We start from the raw sequence: 6,652 nt of genomic DNA on the forward strand, positions 1-6,652 counted from the left end.
ACAATTGATCTATGTATTGTGATGAATTGTATGAGCCCCAATAAATTGATTTAAAAAATTAAAAAAAGAAAAGAAAGGGATGAACGAAAAGACCAAAGTGTGTGCCAGCAGAGGCTTTTAAACTTGCTATTGAATGTAAATGAGCTAAGTTGGATGGAAGAAATAATGACATTAACAATGAGGAGCTGATATCAAGCAGAAGGAAAATGTTTTGAAAACGATGAGTGCAACATAGAGACCAGCATGCTTCACACAGTGGATGGATGGATGGATTGTGATGAGAGCTGTAAAGGCCCCCAGTAAAATGATTTATTAAAATGAAATAAAAAACAGAAACAATGAAAAATAAATTTAAATGGAGGCTAAAGATAAGAATTGGACAGAAAAATTCAAAAGGCAACCCAAGAAGACAAAGTAAAGCATTGTAATCTTCAAAGACCTGAAATTAGAAATTCAAAAGGGAAGAATACACTCAGCACATGTCAACTGAAAGAACTAAAGAAAAAAATTAAAGCCTCGGGTTGTAACATTGAAGGATTCTATAGACAAGACACCAAACAACTCAAGAAGCATCAAAAGAAGACAAAATAAACACAGAACCACTGTACAAAAGAGAACCTATGGTATGAAGGAAGTAGAGCAAGAGGCACTGAAGAATATCGTGGAGAAAACAAGGCTCCAGGAATTCACACAATACCAATTGAAATGTTTCCACACACTGGTGCAGCACTAGGAGTACACAGTAGTGTATATCAAGAAATTTAGAAGACAGGTACCTGGCCAACTGACTGAAAGAGATCGATATTTGTGCCCATTCAAAAGAATGGTGGCACAACACAATGCAGAAATTATTAAATAATATTAATCATATCATATGCAAGAAACATTTTGATGAAGAAAATACAAAAATGATTATAGCATTACATCAACAGGGAGCTGTCAGAATTTCAATCTGGATCCAGAACAGGACATGCACAAAGAATCTCATTGTGGGTGACAAATGGATCTTGGTTGAAAACAGAAAATACTAGAAAGATATTTACTTGTGTTTTATTGACTATGCAAATGCCTTCAACTGAGTGGACCATACAAACAACAGACAGCATTGCAAAGAATGGGAATTCTAGAACCCCTTTCTCAGCTTAGATGAAACCTATCCATAGAACAATTGACACTCGTTTGAAGAGAACAAGGAAATACCATATCGTTTAAAACCAGAAAAGGTATGCTTCAGGGTTGTATCTTTCCACCATACTTACTCAATCTGCATGCTAAGCAAAGAATCTGAGCATCTTGGCTGAACGAAGAACTGTGCATCAGGAGTCAAGAAAGTCTCGTTTCTGTTGTCATTACCATTGCTGTAGTCCGGTGCTATCGAGTTGGTGCCAACTCACAGTGACCTATGCGCAACCGAAGGAAATATTGCCTGGTCCTGCGCCATTCTCACAATTGCTCTTATCCTTGACCCCGTTGTTGTAGTCGCTGTGTCTATCCATTTCATGGAGGGCCTTCCTCTTTTTGACTGCCCTTCTATTTGACCAAACATGGTGTCCTTCTCCAGGGACTGGTCTCTCCTGACAATATGTCCAAAGGATGCAAGATGAAGTCTAGTCATTCTTGCCTCTCAGGAGCACTGGCTGTGCTGATACATGCAGATGATACAACCTTGCTCAGCGCAGACAGGGAGGATCTGAAGCACTTGCTACATCCTTCAATATGGATTTCCACTCAACATTGTAAAAAGCGAAGATCCTCACAACTGAATCAATAGACAATACCGTGATAAATGGAGAACGCACGGAACTTGTCAAGGCTTCATCCTGCATTGATCCACGATCAATGCTCATGGACTCAGCAGTCAAGAAATTAAGCAACATATTGCATTGGACAAATTGGTTGCACAAGACCTTATGAGGACTAAGTCACTCTGGGAACTAAGGTGCACTTGACCCAAACTATGGCATTTTCAATTATCCTGTGTGTATCGATAAGCTGGGCAACATATAGGGAACACTGCAGAATTGATGCATTTAAAATATGGTAGTGAAGAATACTGAAAGTACCAGCCTTTTGGTTAGCAGCCCAATGTTTAAGCCAGTGAATCATCAGGGCTTCTCACTAAGGTCCTTAGGTGGTACAAATGGTTTGTGTTCAAATGATAGCCAAAAGGTTGACGGTTCAAACCGACCTGGCGATATAATACCATAGAGGAGAATCTGGAGATCTGGTCCTGTAGCAGTTCTCTGTAGCACATGGAGTCAGAATCTACTCAACAGCAACCAAAAACAGAACTAAACCACCAAAGCAAAATCTCTCTGAAACAAAGAAACAGCCACTTTCCTATCGTTCACTAAGATGTATCCCATGCACAAAGCCTACTTGACAGTTTACCAAAGTAGAAGCCAAATTGTTATGCACTTTTGTACAGTTAGTTTTAAATGTAATAATGATGAGGATGAGGATGATGACAATTATGACAATATCTTCCATTTATTGATTGCCAAGCACTGTGCTTAGCATTTAACATTCTTTCCCTGATCTCTTGTTCTTAGTAAAACCCTGAATGTGCACAACTAAGATCCAGCAAGCCTCCAGGCCCCAGCTCCAAAGTCTGAGCACCTTACCATATCACTGCCCTGTGTAATGGTGGAGTCTCACAACATGTAGCTTCATCCAATCTGTTGTCACTGCTGGGTGTCGTGGAGTCACTTACAATGCAGAGCAGCACTATGTACAGCAGAAGGAAACACCACCGGGTCCTGCTCACAGTTCTGATGTTTGAACCCATGGTTGCTCTTCCTCTTTGTCTCTGATCCTCTACTTTATCAAACACTATCTCCTTCTTCAGGGGCTGGTCTCTCCTAACATGTCCCAAGTATGTGAAACATAGTCTCACCATCTTCACTTCAAAGGAGCATTCTATGATTCCAAAGTTTGTCCATTCTAATATTGGACACTATTAGAGAAAACAGTTATCAGAAAGAGCCTACAAGCTTCCACTGATGACTACACCAAGATTTATGTATTTTATTCTGCAAAGCTCAGACACATTTAAACACTTCAAGTTAATCCTTAACTGTCACAATTCATCTGGACTGTTCATTGTCGGCACACAGAAAGACTTCAGGGCCCAATTGCCCTCTGCTTTACTTTTTATTACATAGCCATAATTTTAATATATGAGCTCTATTGCTGCTCTGCAGGAGAAATATGTGACAGTCTGAATCCGTAAAGGTTATGTATTTAGAAACCCTTTAGGGCCATTCTATTCTGCCCCAGAGAGTCCCTGTAAGTCAGCCTCAACTGCACTCCAATGAATTTGGTTTATAGGTGTGTTTTTCAATTGCTCAAGGAAGGTCATTTTTTGGAGTTGAAGATAATATAGGCACCTGACCTACATTAACTGGATAATTGCCTCAATCTTTTTGATAACGTATCGCCAGAGTCTCAGACAGACGTCAGCTATGGCTAACGTGACACTATGTCAGCCAAGAAATTGAGAAAGAGCAGAAGTGAATTCAGCAAGAGGCCTGACATCTGGCAAGCCTACAACTCCTCAACCTGAGTCTTTGATCTCCTGCCTTTAAATAGCCTGCTGCTACTGGAGCAGAGGCATCCGCTGAGTTATCTTCCCCCTCACCTTGCTACTAAAGGTCATTATTACAGTGATCGTGTCCACTATATGCCAGTCCCTACAAGGGCCAAACTGGCAGCGGTACCACATACCAACAGCATGGTGTTTCTGCTTGGCTTGACAGCAGGCTTTTTTTTTTTAAGTGGAATTGTAAGGTCTTACTAGGAAGCTCCACACTATCTCAACTCCTTCTTGCTAGAATCTTGTAACAGCCAGCTACCAGCACACCCAAGTGGCATCAATTTTAACTGGCAGTTTGAGAACTATCACCTTCCTAATTCTACCTTTTATTAATCTGGGTTCCAAAAAAGATGTTGGAGGAGAGCAGGAGAGAGGGAGAGAAATGGCCGAACACATGTGGGAACCTAGTGCATATGCTATCGTGGAGAGACACACTGTGGATTAATATATTGAAAGCTTTCAAGAGTCCTTCAGTGCAGACATATCTTAATTTTTTCTTCCCCAGCATTTTGCAGCCATACCTGAGCACCCAAAACTGTTTTAGGTGAAGAATAACATTCATGCTAAAACCACATATTTTCAGCAGCCATTGATCCTAAAAGTAAAAGCAACAAACACAGAATGCAATGAGAAGCAATATCTTAAGAGATTCCTTTGGTTTTGTGGTATTGCTCCTGCCTCAAGGCCCATCTTGAAACCCCTAGAACAAACCAACTCAGAAACGTTTTTTATAATCTTCACACTCCAAAAAGAAAGTTTTCCAATATATTCACCAACAATTTCAATTTCTTAACATACTCCAAGTTAGGAAACCAGACCAAAAACCAAACCCCATGCCATTGAGTTGATCCCCATTCACAATGACCCCATTAGGGTTTCTGAGGCTTTGTATATCTTTACAGAAGCATACAGCCTCATATGTCCCCTTGGAGCAGCTGCTGGGTTTGAACCCCAGATCTTGCAATCCAACGCTTACCTCACAGTGTCACCAGGAAGGAGAGAGTTTACCAAAGAGTCCTCACTTGTGTCCTATCAGGTTTCAACTCATCTTTTAATATTGAAATAACACCCTGGCCGCATTCCTCGGACCTCTTACTAGATATCAGCATACATTCTTTACCTCTCCTCACCTATGCTTTTTTTTAAACAGGGGTGCTGAAATTAAGTCCTTCTGTTTAAAAACATATTTGTTGATTAGAAACATTGTAACATACTTAAACGAAAAGAAAGCTGCAGTAGGCCAGCCAGTCAGAGCCGTGCCATGATTAACAAGTTTCCTACCTGGTGTTGAGGATAGATGGCAGTTTGAAAGTTTATGTGTTCACTCATAATTCCATTTTAGTCTCTGACGATTGCTGTTGATGTTGTATTTGTCGCTAGGTGTCATCAATTCAGTCCCGACTCATAAGAACTCTATCCATAACAGAACTAAACACTGCTCTGTCTTGCTCCATCCTCACAATTATGCTTGAGCCTGTTATTGCAGCCACAGTGTCGAATCTATGTCCTTGAAGGCCTTCCTGCTTTTTGCTGCTCCTCTGCTTTACAAAATTTGATGTCCTTCTCCAGGGATTGGTCTCTCCTGACACATGTCTAAAGTCTGTAAGACAAAGTCTGGGCATCCTTGCCTCTAAAGAACACTCTGGCCTTAGTTCTTCCAAGCAGATCAGTTTGTCCTTTCAGCAGTTTCTGGTACTTTCGGTATTTTTTTGTAGCACCACAGCTCAAATGCATCCCTTCTTCTTCAGTGTTCCTGATTCCATGTCCAACGTTCACGTGCATATGAGGTGATGGGCCATAGCATGAATTGATGTGGTAGTTATATAATTGTCAACTTGAGAGGAGTATGAGTGAAGGAGTGGAGTCTAGTCTGTCAATTAGATCATAGCCAATGAGGCTTCTGTGGGGGCAAGGCCTTATCCTGAGAATTCTGGGAAATCTGGGATTTCCTCCTTGAAGGCAGGAGAGACTCGCTTTCACTCTTCAGACTGTGGAAGACATAGCAGCCGACAAGACACATGGGCCCACCCTGATGCAGCCCTGGGTGCTGGAAAAGCCATGCAGAGATCCCTGCCAGCACTGAGCTGTTCCCAGTGCCACTGGATCCAAAGACTTTCTACCCACTGACCTGTGATCTGCTACATTCAGCATCATTGCATGTGTTTCATGAGTCTGAGGAGGACTTTATGCATTGGTATCAGACATATGGGCTAATGTCGGCCTTATGGGCTTGATCTGGACTGGGCTGGGATGTTTTCTCAATGTTCAATTGCTTTGTATATAAATCTCTTTCTTATACAAATATGTGTGTCTATGGATTTGTTTCTCTAGTCTACCCAGACTAACACACTTGGGTCAGGCACTGTTTAGTCCTCAAAGTAACACCCTTGCTCTTCAGTACTTCAAAGAAGTCTTGTGCAACAGATTTACCTAATACTATGTATTTGTCGATATCTTGACTGCTGCTTCTATGAGCATTGATTATGGATCCAAGCAAGATCAAATACTTGACAACTTCAACTTTTTCTCCATTTATCATGAAGTTACCTTTTAATTGACTTGTGAGGATTTGGGTCTTCTTTACATTGAGTCATAATCCATACTGAAGACTGCAATCCTTGATCTAAGTGCTTGAGGTCCTCCTCATTTTCAGCAAGCAAAACTTGTGTCATCTGCATATTGAAGGTTATTACTAAGCCTACCTCTAATCCTGAGACTATGTTATTACAATCCAGCTTCTCTGATTATTTTCTCAAAATACATACTGAATAAGTATAGTGAGATGGCACAACCCTGTTGCACACCTTTCTTGATTTTAAACCATGCAGTGTCCCCTTTGTCTGTACCCACAACTGCCTCTTTATCAATGTACAAGTTGAATGAGCACAATGAAGTGTTCTGGAATTACCGTTCTTCTCAAGGTTATCCATAGTTTGCTATGATCCACACAGTCCAATACTTTTGCATAATCAATGAAATACAAGTAAACATCTTTATGGTATTCTGTTTCCAGCCAAGACCATGTGACGCCAACAATGACATCCCTTGTGCCATGTC

The 6,652-nt window shown here is 40.9% G+C and overlaps 1 pseudogene; it reads right to left on the reverse strand.

The window, feature by feature from the left end:
* Positions 1–2,788, reverse strand: part of LOC101638722 — a 40,875-nt pseudogene extending 38,087 nt beyond the window's left edge.
* Positions 2,789–6,652: the final 3,864 nt, after the last annotated feature.

The sequence above is a fragment of the Echinops telfairi genome, unplaced genomic scaffold, assembly GCF_000313985.2.
Source record: "Echinops telfairi isolate 266 unplaced genomic scaffold, ASM31398v2 ScPeMD7_7469;HRSCAF=8507_0, whole genome shotgun sequence".
NCBI classification, from domain to species: domain Eukaryota; kingdom Metazoa; phylum Chordata; class Mammalia; order Afrosoricida; family Tenrecidae; genus Echinops; species Echinops telfairi.